The sequence below is a fragment of the Anolis carolinensis genome, chromosome 6 (assembly GCF_035594765.1).
Source record: "Anolis carolinensis isolate JA03-04 chromosome 6, rAnoCar3.1.pri, whole genome shotgun sequence".
Lineage (NCBI taxonomy): Eukaryota > Metazoa > Chordata > Lepidosauria > Squamata > Dactyloidae > Anolis > Anolis carolinensis.
The window spans coordinates 15,255,824-15,267,556 of NC_085846.1; the positions used below are offsets into that span (position 1 = coordinate 15,255,824).

General features: G+C 46.2%; 1 protein-coding gene across 5 annotated transcripts in view; it reads right to left on the reverse strand.

Annotated features, from left to right (window-relative positions):
• Positions 1-1,964, reverse strand: part of grin2d (glutamate ionotropic receptor NMDA type subunit 2D) — a 62,647-nt gene extending 60,683 nt beyond the window's left edge. For 2 of the 5 annotated variants that reach the window (XM_008117243.3, XM_062983879.1), the window contains exons 1-2: positions 1,795-1,964; positions 60-161 (exon numbers count right to left, since the gene is read on the reverse strand). The gene's annotated coding sequence lies outside the window, so the exon portion shown is untranslated. Of the gene's footprint in view, positions 1-59; positions 1,722-1,794 lie in introns of those variants that run through there. The other 3 variants (XM_016996076.2, XM_016996077.2, XM_062983880.1) reach the window with 2 other exon arrangements.
• Between the last annotated feature and the right edge of the window lie 9,769 nt (positions 1,965-11,733).

Genomic DNA, 11,733 nt, shown 5'->3' on the forward strand with positions numbered 1-11,733 from the left:
AAACCTGCACCAACTCGACACGAATTTCCAAAACAGACACAATGCAAAAGCCGGCTTACCTTTTCATGACAACTCCCGAGGAAAGGAGAAACCCAGCAAACAGAAGAAGAAGAAGAGGATGATGAAGAAGGGGCGCAAAAATAAAAAGAATCCTCCCGTCTCTGGAAAAGGAGAGAGAAATATATATGTTTCCTTCCCCCTCCTTGTTCCTCCTATACATACAATTTTATTTAGCGCTCTTTTTCTCTCTCTCTCTTTCTGTCTCGCTCCTTAATCGCCTTTTCTCCTGCGGGGAATCAAACTAGCGCTAAATCCGAGCAGCAGCAGCAGCAGCAAAGGCAACATCCTTGGGGGGAAAAAACACCCACCTTTCCCCCCCAATTCTCCTTCCCCAATTCCCTTTATTCGGCGGCTCTCAGGGTGTCCTCTCTCCCTTCTCTTGGCTCTCTTTTTCCGCGTCTGTCTCCTCGTTCAAGGTTGTTGCAGCCCTTTCTCTCCCCCCCCCCCACCTCGCTTTCCGCGCTACACATGTTGCATCCCAAAGTTGAAAAGCCCCCAAAACCGGCGTCAGAGAGAGAGAGAGAGGACGGACAGAGAGGCAGAGAAATGGATGCATTAGATAAAGGATGGATGAGATAGATGGATAGATCAGACATCCGAAGAGCTGCAAGACCAAGAACAAGGCAGGAGAGCAAAGACAAAGATCCACCCAGAGGAAAAGTGTTCTTACCATACATCAAGGGGGACCACTGACCGCATAGAGAAGCTGAGGAAGAAACACAACCTACACACCAGCTACAGACCCACTAAGAATATCCAGCAAATTCAGCAAAGGACAAGAGGGATCCTCTCACCTCTGCAGGAGTCTACCGTATCCCATGCAGATGTGGGCAAGTCTACACAGGGACCCCCAAACGCAGCAGCATCGCCCAGACACGAATCAAGGAACAGGAAAGGCACTGCAGACTGATTCAGCCATAGCAGAGCACTTGATAAACCAACCTGGACACAGGATATTATTTGAGAACCCAGAAATGCTGGACCACTCTCACCATGTCAGACTACACAGAGAAGCCGTTGAAATCCACAAGCATGTGGACAACCATTTCTACACATAGGAGGAAACCATGAAATTGAACACAAACTGGCTACCAGTATTTTTTTTTTAAAAAAAACCTCTAAATAAAGAACAACATTTAAAAAAATCAGACAAGAAACAATGAGGACCAGGTAACACCTCCCAACAAAGGGTTCCCCCAGGAAGGAAGCAGCCAGGCTTTGAAGCTGTAAGGCCATTCTAGTGCTAATCAAGGTGATCAATTACAACATCCACACAGACAAGAGTTTTTTTCTCCCACCCTGGACTTTCCACAGATATATAAACCCCCACTTGCCTAGTTTCCAACAGACCTCACACACCTCTGAGGATGCCTGCCATAGATGTGGGTGAAACGTCAGGAGAGAATGCTTTAGGAGCCCGGAAAACTCACAGCAACCCAGACAGAGGATGGATGAGATAGATAGATACTAGATAGATAGAGGATGGATGGATATTGGGGATTTTCCCTTCTCCTCCAAGCCTTTGCCCCAGCTTGCCTCTTTGCCCCCACCCTCAAAGCTAGAAATCGCCGCATCGGTTGCGGGAGAGTTGGGTGATTTCTTTATTCATCCATCTCTCTCTCTCTCTCTCTCTCTCTCTCTCTCTCTCTCTCTCTCTCTCTCTCTCTCTCTCTCTCTCTCTCTCTCCCTTTCCCGCCATCGCAGCCCCCTCCCCTCCCGTTTTCCTTGGGTCACCTTTGCTCAAAATAAGAAGGAGAAGATGGAAAAGGGGGCGGAGGCGAAGGCTTGAGAGGCAAAAAAGGGGCGCCGCGTGATATATTTTGATTCCCTTTTAAGGCAGAGCAGAAAAAAAGAAAGAAGACCACGTCGCCGGTGCCTTTTTCTTCCTCTCCCTCTTCTCTACACGCGAGGAAAGGAAGGAAGGGCGCAAGGAGGGGAGGGGAGGGGAGGGGAGAGCAGAGGGGGTCATTAGCATTCAGCACCCATCGCACGTCCCCACCGCCAGGTTTTGCAAAGAGAGAGAGATTGAGAGAGAGAGAGAACAGGGAGAGACGGCGAGGAGGAGAAGCCCAGAGCTCTGCAGTCCTGGAAAAGGGGGGGGGGGGTCTCCGTTGGAGGGGTGTTGCTGGGTCTCAGGGGCCCAAAACGGATCTGGATCGGATCCCTGACTCCACGGGCTGCATTTCCCCGCGCATGTGGAGGTGTGTGTGTCTTTGTGTGGCGTGGGGAAGGGGCAGAGAGAGGCAGCCCCCCGCATGGCACGGCTGGGCTCCCCCAGAAGAAGTGCGGCGTGGAGTCTGTCTCTCTCTGCGCTGAGAGAGAGAGAAATCTCTCCAGGGTGAGATGACAGCCCCACCGTCTCCTTCCATCTCCCACTTAACCCACTAACAATATCACCACGAGAGGGGGGGGGGGGGGAATCCGCCGCAGAGAGAGAAGGTGAAGTTTGGGTTGCTGCGAGTTTTCCGGGCTGTCTGGCCATGTTCCAGAAGCATTCCTCCTGACGTTTCGCCCACATCTATGGCAGGCATCCTCCGAGGTTGTGAGGTCTGTTGGAAACTAGGCAAGTGGGGTTTATATATTTGTGGAAGGTCCAGGGTGCCAGATTTTGAAGCTGAAAGGCCATTCAGTGCTAATCAAGGTGGCCAATTGGAACATTCACCCTTGCCTTCAACAGACATGTGCTCTTTCTCCCGCCCTGGATATAAACCCCACTTGCCTAGTTTCCAACAGACCTCACAACCTCTGAGGATGCCTGCCATAGATGTGGGCGAAACATCAGGAGAGAATGTTTCTGGAACATGGCAATACAGCCCGGAAAACTCACAACACTGTGATTCCGGTCATGAAAGCCTCGGACAACATTAGGTGAAGTTGACTGCCTCCAAAAGAGGAAAAAACCAACTCTTTGATTCCAGGTTTCTTTCTGAGTCTATTCACAGAATCAGGTCTCTTTACCTGACTCATAAAAAGAGATGAGGTGCTTGTAGGACCCCACAACCCTAAGCAACCCATGGTTAGTTGCCTGATGTGGACTGGGACCCACATCTATGGCCATTGCTTTGGATCAGGAAAGAACAAACCCAAAAGGCAAACCCACCAGAAAAGGGGTGAAACCCCCCTCTGGGAGGGGGCTCATGCCAGCCCTCTGGCCACCATCCATAGTGGGCATGGTACTTGGCAGTGGAGGGCAAAGGAGTGTTTAGGAAGCCCTCAAGGATGGGAATAGGAAGCCCTATTTGGGTCCCACAATGATGGGGTGCCTCTATAGCTTGACACCACTTGAACTGCCATGGCTCAATGCTATGGAATCATGGGAGTTGTAGTTCAATGAGACACCAACCCTCTTTGGCAGAGAAGGCTAAAGACCTCCTGGCCTTGTGAAACTGCAACTCCCCTGATTCCATAGCATGGAGCCTGTGGTACTTGAAGTAGAAAACTGCATTCATTCTACAGTATAAAAGATGCTCCCATGGATGCCAGAAAGGGAGTGGAGAAGGGCAAAGCGCTTGGATGGGAGAGATGGGAGAGTTTCCTGAGCGAATAGCTGTATGCCCAGAGAACACCGTAGAGCCAGGGACTTGTATTTGGAACCCGTCACCATTTGGGCCTCCATATTGATGCTAGATGCAGACAGTCCTTTTAGAGCAGGCCTGGGCAAACTTTGTCTCTCCAGGTGTTCTGGGCTTCAGCTCCCACAATTTCTAACAGCTGGTAGGCTGTTAGGAATTGTGGGAGTTGAAGCCCAAAACAACTGGAGGGCCAAAGTTTGCCCAGGCCTGTTTTAGAGACCCCACAGAAAATCCCTGAGAAATAAAAAAAGGACACCAACAAGTTACCTAGGTGGGGCCTGTGGGACCTGAAAAAAACTCTTTTGGCCTGAGGTCCCTTTGGACATGGTTTTGTGAGTCTAAAAGCCTAAAAGCACAAGATCCCAATCTGATCTTGGGAACCCAGATGGGTCATAACTTTTTAGTACCTGGGTGGGAGACCCCCAACAAATGCCAGGTCACATTGGCTACATTTCAGAGGAAGGCAACGGGAAGCCACATCTGGGTATTCCTTGCCTAAGAAAACCCCAGTAAGATTTGTAGGGAGTCTATAAGTCCACAGGTGATTTGAAGGCACATTAACAGACATTTCTAATCTACCCTTTTGGGATGAGTTAATATAAGGTAAAGGTTTCCCCTGACATTAAGTCCAGTCATGTCTGACTCTGGGGGTTGGTGCTCATCTCCATTTCTAAGCCGAAGAGCCGGAGTTGTCCGTAGACACCTACAAGGTCATGTGGCTGGCATGACTGCATGGAGTGCTGTTGCCAGAGCGGTACCTATTGATCTACTCACATTGGCATGTTTTCGAACTGCTAGGTTGGCAGTAACAGCGTCCACACACGCCGCTCCCGGGGATTGAACCTGGGACCTTTCGGTCTGAGTTAATATATACAGTCATAGAATCATAGAATAGTAGAGTTGGAAGAGACCTCATGGGCCATCCAGTCCAACCCCCTGCTAAGAAGCAGGAAATCGCATTCAAAGCACCCTCGACAGATGGCATCCAGCCTCTGCTTAAAAGCCTCCAAAGAAGGAGCCTCCACCACAGTCCTGGGCAGAGAGTTCCACTGCCGAACAGCCCTCACAGTGAAATTCTTCCTGATGTTCAGGTGGAATCTCCTTTCCTGTAGTTTGAAGCCATTGCTCCCCGTCCTAGTCTGCAGGGCAGCAGAAAAGAAGCTTGCTCCCTCCTCCCTATGACTTCCCTTCACATATTTGTACATGGCTATCATGTCTCCTCTCAGCCTTCTCTTCTGCAGGCTAAACATGCCTAGTTCTTTAAGCCTCTCCTCATAGGGCTTGTTCTCCAGACCCTTGATCATTTTAGTTGCTCTCCTCAGGACGCTTTCCAGCTTGTCAACATCTCCCTTCAATTGCGGTGCCCAGAATTGGACACAGTATATATATACACATTCACAGACATTGTGGTTTGCGTGTTGGATGAAGGCTGTCAGAGTTCAAATCTCTTGGCTATGGAAACCTTTGGAATGACCTTGGGCAAGTCATATTCTCTCAGATTCAGAGGAAGGCCAAAGCAAAGCCCCCCAAACAAATTTTTCTAAGAAACCTCCATGATAGACCCATCTTTGGACCACCATAAGGCAGAAATAGCTTGAAGGCATACAACTGCAAAGAAAAAGCTTACAACTGACTATGGAAGTCTCCTTGTAAATTGTCAGACCATTGGCCCAGTATATATGGCTTAGTATAGCTGCTAATAACTGGCAGCAGTTCTTCAGAGTCTCAAGCCTTATTGCATCCTGGGCCTTGAGCCTTGGAGGCCTTTCTTGTTCTCTGAGGTCCCTATGAAAGAGAGAGCTCTTACTGGCTCATTAAATCAGATTAAAACACACACACCCCTTAGCGTCACTGGCCATTTTGAACTGGCTCCAACTGGGTTGGACTGGGTGGCCCTTGTGGTCTCTTTCAATTCGATGATTATATGATTCATTTCCTGTTGGCACGAGACAAATCGAATTGGGAGGCTAGAGCAAGTATGGCAAACTGCATACGCTTCAGTTCCTTCTCTACTCCACTGGTGTTTCACTGGACGGCAAGACTATTCTCCCCAGAAATCCACTAAAATTGCATTGAGACAAGCAAGTATTGGGTGCCTTCTCTGGTCCCTCTTTGCACATGTAACAACAGGCAAGAGAAAATCCCCTGCAGATATTATGAGGATAGCTGAAATAAGCCACTCCTGTGTTTTCATCTGACCATTGCAGCGAATGGCCCTTGTTCCTCAGCCCCCCTCCTCTCACTATAATTCCATGGAAACTGGATGTGGGTGAAAAAATAACTTCTCAGCCATAGTTTTTCTTCTCCAAACCTTGGTAGCCTCCTCCTCCTCCTCCTCCTCCTCCTCCTCCTCATTATTATTATTATTATTATTATTATTATTATTATTATTATTATTGCTACTGCACCAGAACATGACACTTGAGTACATGTCTCAGATTTTTCAGTCTAGTCTGACACATGGAGACAGTAGAGGAAGGGGAGAAAAATGGAAGCAGGACAAACAGGAAGAATATCCTTGAAAGTGAAGAACCTCCATCTTCAGAGGTGATGTGCCACTGAATAATACTTTCGTGGTGAGGACAGCCAGGATGTGGTTCATATTGCATACTGTCCTTGATTGTCAGATGCTCCTATCTATTCAGCCAGATGCCGGATTGGGCAGAACCTTAGTGTAATCCAGTAGGCTTCTTCACTGGTTTCCGTTTCCTGAGGCTCCATCGCGTTTGATCCCTGAGATTTCAAGGCAGTGGCTTCCTCTGAAGTCTTTGTGATTGATATACCAAAAGGGAGAGGACTTTCTGACTCTGCCCATCTGGGTTTAGATTTCACAATGTTTCCTCCAAAACCCATGCCACTCATTGCACCTGTTCTCAGACCTCAGATGTGAAACGTTTGGGTTGAAAGGGAGCGTGAGGACATCAAGTCCTTCTAAGACAGGGTTGCCATGTGCCAGGCATGCTCAAAACTCCACACATTAATAGTTTAATAGGGAGAGATCTTGCTATTTTCTGAACTTAAGGGGCTACCGTTGTGGCATGGATTTTAGAAGAAGCTTCCTGGAAAAGCAGGCAAGATTCTGGTGCAGTTTTGTGAGCACTGCAGAGTAGTAGCTATTCATTTAAACCATTCAGTGCAGGGAAATATTCTTCATTTCTTTGGGGAGGAGAGCATGAATACAGAATTTTCCTCATTCCCAAAATTCACAGACTTTGTTCATCCCCCAAATTCAAAGACTTCGCAGTCTTTCAAATGCACATCATAACTTGAGGCTAAGATACTTTTCGAATTGTAAACTATTGGATCGGTTACTTTGAGAAGGCAGTTTAGGCAAGACAGCAGCTTAGTCAATACAGCCTTGGAAGTGGCTTATGTTTGCATAAACTCCCAGAACCTCATTTTCCATCATTAAAAGGAACAAGTCCAGCAATCCAATTGCCCAGTTCTCTATAGTGCCAGTCCCTTTGTGACTCCTGTCCAGCCTCCAAACCAAACAAGGGACTGATCCCAAAAGTTTGTATTCAGAAGGGAATATATGGGTCAGTCCTCAGCATTTCAGGAAGGTAGGATGGGGCAACTGTTTACCTTGAACTCTCTCTCTCTCTCTCTCTAGCTTCTAGTAATGGAGAAGGAAATGGGGAAGTGTGTGGGTGTATGTGTCTTCAAGTTTCCTCCCAACTTATGGCAACCTCATTAATTTTTCATAGGGATTTCTTAGGTATGGAATACACACAAGGGGTTTTGCCAGTTCCTTCCTCTGAAATACAGTCTACGGCGGATGGTATTCCAAGGACCAACCAGGGCTGATCCTGCCAAGCTTCCAAGATCAGACAGGATCTGTTGCCTTTGGGGTATTCACTTCAGCATAGATGAGATGTAGAAGAGGAGGCAGCATTTCTCCATACTCCTTTGCCTTAAATGCAGCTACAGTAGAGTTTCACTTATCCAGCACTCACTTATCCAACATTCTGGATTATCCAATTCATTTTTGTAGTCAATGTTTTCGATATATCATGATATTTTGGTGCTAAATTCGTAAATACAGTAATTACAACATAGCATTAGTGCGTAATGAACTACTTTTTCTGTCAAATTTGTTGTATAACATGATGTTTTGGTGTGTAATTTATAAAATCATAACCTATTTTGATGTTTAATAGGCTTTTTCTTAATATCTCCTTATTATCCAACATATTCGCTTATCCAACATTCTGCAGGCCCGTTTATGTTGGATAAGTGAGACTCTACTGTACTTGTGAGGTGGAGTTGATGCTTCCTTTCATATAGCGGCTGCTGTTCCTTCCCCTGTCCTGTTTTCACAGTTTTTTATGCAGCCCCCGAATGAATAAGAGTTGGGGAGTTTGAAGCAGAGCAACTAGAAGAGGGGGAGCAATTTGGCTGAGCCCTTTCCAGCAGCAGCAGCAGGAAAGCAGAACAGCTCAGAGGAACAAAGAAACCCCTTTTCTATTCATGATGCTCGACTTTTGCTGGCAGGGAACAAGGAACTGGGGAAGAAAGGGAGAAAAAATAGAAACGAGAGAATAAAAATGTCCAATGCCGAGATTCCAGCTGCCTTTAATGAGGGGGCTGCAGCCCCACTTCGGAGGAAGGAATGGGGGCTAATGGGGCCAAGCAGGACAAGGAGAGCAGGCACTCTGAGTAGAGAGAGTGAAGCTGCAGGGGATTGGAGTGAGAGATGTTGGGAGCCCAAACTCTTAGAGTTCTTGTGGAGAAGGAGGAGCCAGAGGCTCATGAAAAGTGGCATACAGTGTTCCCTCACTACTTTGTGGTTCACTTTTCGCGGATTCGCTGTTTCACGGTTTTTCAATAAACTCTAAAAGACTATTATAAATCATAAAAAATTACAATTTACAGCCTATGGAAGGGAGGAAGGAGAAGCCAAAGGGAGAGAAAAGGAGCCCAAGCGGCAACGGGAGGAGGAGGAGGAGGCGATTTATCAACACACGATTGGTTGATACTTAAAATAGTGTATAACTACTAAAATAATGTATAAATATTAACATAAATATAGTGTTTCTACTTCGCGGATTTTCACTTATTGAGGGTGGTCCTGGAACCTAACCCCAGCGATAAGTGAGGGAACACTGTATTGCATCAAAAAATGCACATGAATATTGCACGAAAGATCCGCAGGACCTCAGGGATGTATCCACTGGATTTCTGAATGCAGGTGGATTTAACAAGCAACCTTAGTGACAGGGAGGCTTGATTCCAGCCTGCATTTACTCAGGGAAGTTCCTGTAGAATATCTGCACTCTGATACATCATTGTCTTCCCATGAACATTTCTCCCCCATGGAGATCTCCATGCACCAGGGATGAGGGAGACAAAGGGCGCTTCTACACTGTAGAATTAATACTGCTTGACACCACCTTAAGTACAATGGCTCAGTACTATAGGATTGTGGGAGTTGTTGTTTGAAGTCTTCTCTGCCAAAGAGTGCTGGTGTCTCACCAAACTACGACTCCCATGATTCCACAGCAAGTGGAATTCTATAGTGTAGACAAGCCCAAAGATGCAGCAGAAGCTTTGCTGAGAGCACAGAAGAACCCAGCATAGCCTGTCCCCCAATGTGATGACTTCCTGGCATTTTGAGCTGCAACTTATCTCCCAACACATCTGGAAGGCACCAGGATTTAGAAAGGCTGATATACTGTTTTAAGGCTGAAGGGAGGACACATTTATAATTATTGTGAGATGTGTCAAATTGGAGAGAAATTGCTGGTTGCCTCATACCCTAGAAACTGAGGAAACTTGCTGCTTCCTGCCACTCAGAACAACACTCAGAAAGAAAGGGGGAATTCCAGGCATGAAACAATCAGGGCCAGCTAACACCTTCTAATAAAGGATTCCCCCAGGCAGGAAGCAGCCAGGCCTTGAAGCTGAAAGGCAGTTCAATGCTAATCAAGGTGGCCAATTGCAACATTCACACTTGCCTCAAACAAAGAAGAGTTCTTTCTTCCACCCTGGACTTTCCACAGATATATAAACCCCACTTGCCTAGTTTCCAGCAGACCTTAAAACCTCTGAGGATGTCTGCCATAAATGTGGGTGAAACATCAGGAGATAATGCTCCTGGAACATGGCCATACAGCCCGGAAAACTCACAGCAACCCAGTGATTCTGGTCATGAAAACATTCAACAACACATTGTTAAGCCATCTTTAGGCTTAGTTTTAAGAAAGCAGAAAGAGTTCTTTCTGTCTAAAGTATGCTCTGGTTGGCTAATGACTTACATTGTGTCAGTTATACAAATGGTTGGACTTTGTATTTGCCTTCCCTGGTTTGTGCAGTAGTCCTTGGTGCTTCCAGCAGGCGTATCTACACTGTAGAATCAATGCCATTTGATACCACTCTTAAGTATTATGGCTCAATGCTATGGAATCTTGAGAGTTGCAGCTTTTCAAGGCCTTTACGCTTCTCTGTCAAGAATGATTGTGGCTCACCAAACTACAAATTCCATTGCATTGGAACATGACAGTTAGTGCCACCAAACTAAATTAATTCTCCAGTGTAGATGCACCCAAAAAGACAGCCAGCACCATCCTGTTCTCTCGCATAAAGTAATGCAGCTATACCTTTACACTATGCTAGTTTTCAAAAGTACCTCTGCCATAATTTTATAAACCTCTACTGTGCTTCCATCCACTGGTATCCATATCATATTTTTAAACCAAAAGCTGCATAATGAAACCCTAAGAAGAAGCAAGTTGGATGCAACGTGACCTACCTATGAATACTACATGATTGCAATACGCAGACATTCACATACAGATATAATGATATTGTGGTTGAATATTATGCAGAGGCCTGCGATACACAGGTTACATAATAATCTTATAAAAGCATCTTTTTATGTTTCTGGGTACACTCAGGACAAAACAATGTCAAAGAAGTATATTTGATGTACATGTCAAGTGAGATACAGGCACCTTTGAAAATCAGCGTTTGAGAGTGTGCGCTCTTTCCTAAACAAGTGCCACCATACTCTTTTAACACACACCAGGACATGAGCTGGAAAACACCCACACGCACATTTAAATTGCCTCCCCTTCGTCCCTTTCGCCATTCTTCATCTTTCTGCCGGAAGGCAGCCTGCAGGGACAACGTGTTCTCTGTGGCCGGGCGGAGGAGAAAGAGAAAGACGTAATACATGGCAAATGACACACAGCCTTCTTTCAAGAGACCCTTGGTAGCCCAAACGCAGATGAAAACTGAGAGGTCCACAGGCAAGGGCTGCTGAAGGAACAAGGATCCAGGACTATCATGTATAGTTTCAGAAAAGTAATTGGAAGTGACATGAAACACTTCCCAAACGTCTTTGGATTGACCTTGTTTCTTGTTCCTGATGTACATGCCACCTGTTATTCTCATGTTGGTTCTCCCCTTTCTCTCCAAAATCCATGACTCCAAGCCTACTACGCTGTCTTGAGAACCACCCAAGTATATTCAGTGATTCATTTCATAAAGGTTGCATTGCCTGAGTCCAAGTATCTCTGTTTTCCTGGAGGTTCTGTCTCTTCATCTCAACTATGTGTTTGTATTTAGTGAGAGGAAGATTCCATTCCACAGATATGCAAACCCCACTTACCTACTTTCCAACAGACCTCACAACCTCTGAGGATGCCTGCCATAGATGCGGGCAAAACATCAGGAGAGAGTGCTTCTGGAACATGGCCATACAGCCCAGAAAACTCACAGCAACCCATAGAGGAAGATTGTTTTGTTGAGAGGTATCCCTCTGAAATATTCACTCTTCTGGGATGGACTTAAAACCTCTATTCTTTCCCCAGAAAATCTCAGGACATTTTTGGACCGCAGCTCCCAAAATCCCCCACCCAGCATGCCTAATAATTAGCTGTGCTGCCTGATAGATTCAAGGCATTGCTCCTAATGCACAAGTCAAATGAGAATTCTGAATTCTTCCCCAATTAAAAATATTATTTTTCTCCCTTCCCCCCTCGCGATGATGTTTCCTAGGGGGTGTTAAATGTAGAAGGTGGAAACTGGGAAGGAAGGTCTATTATGTTTATTGGCCTGCCATGAGCTGGAAAGTGTTCATCCCCATCTGGCCTTGGGG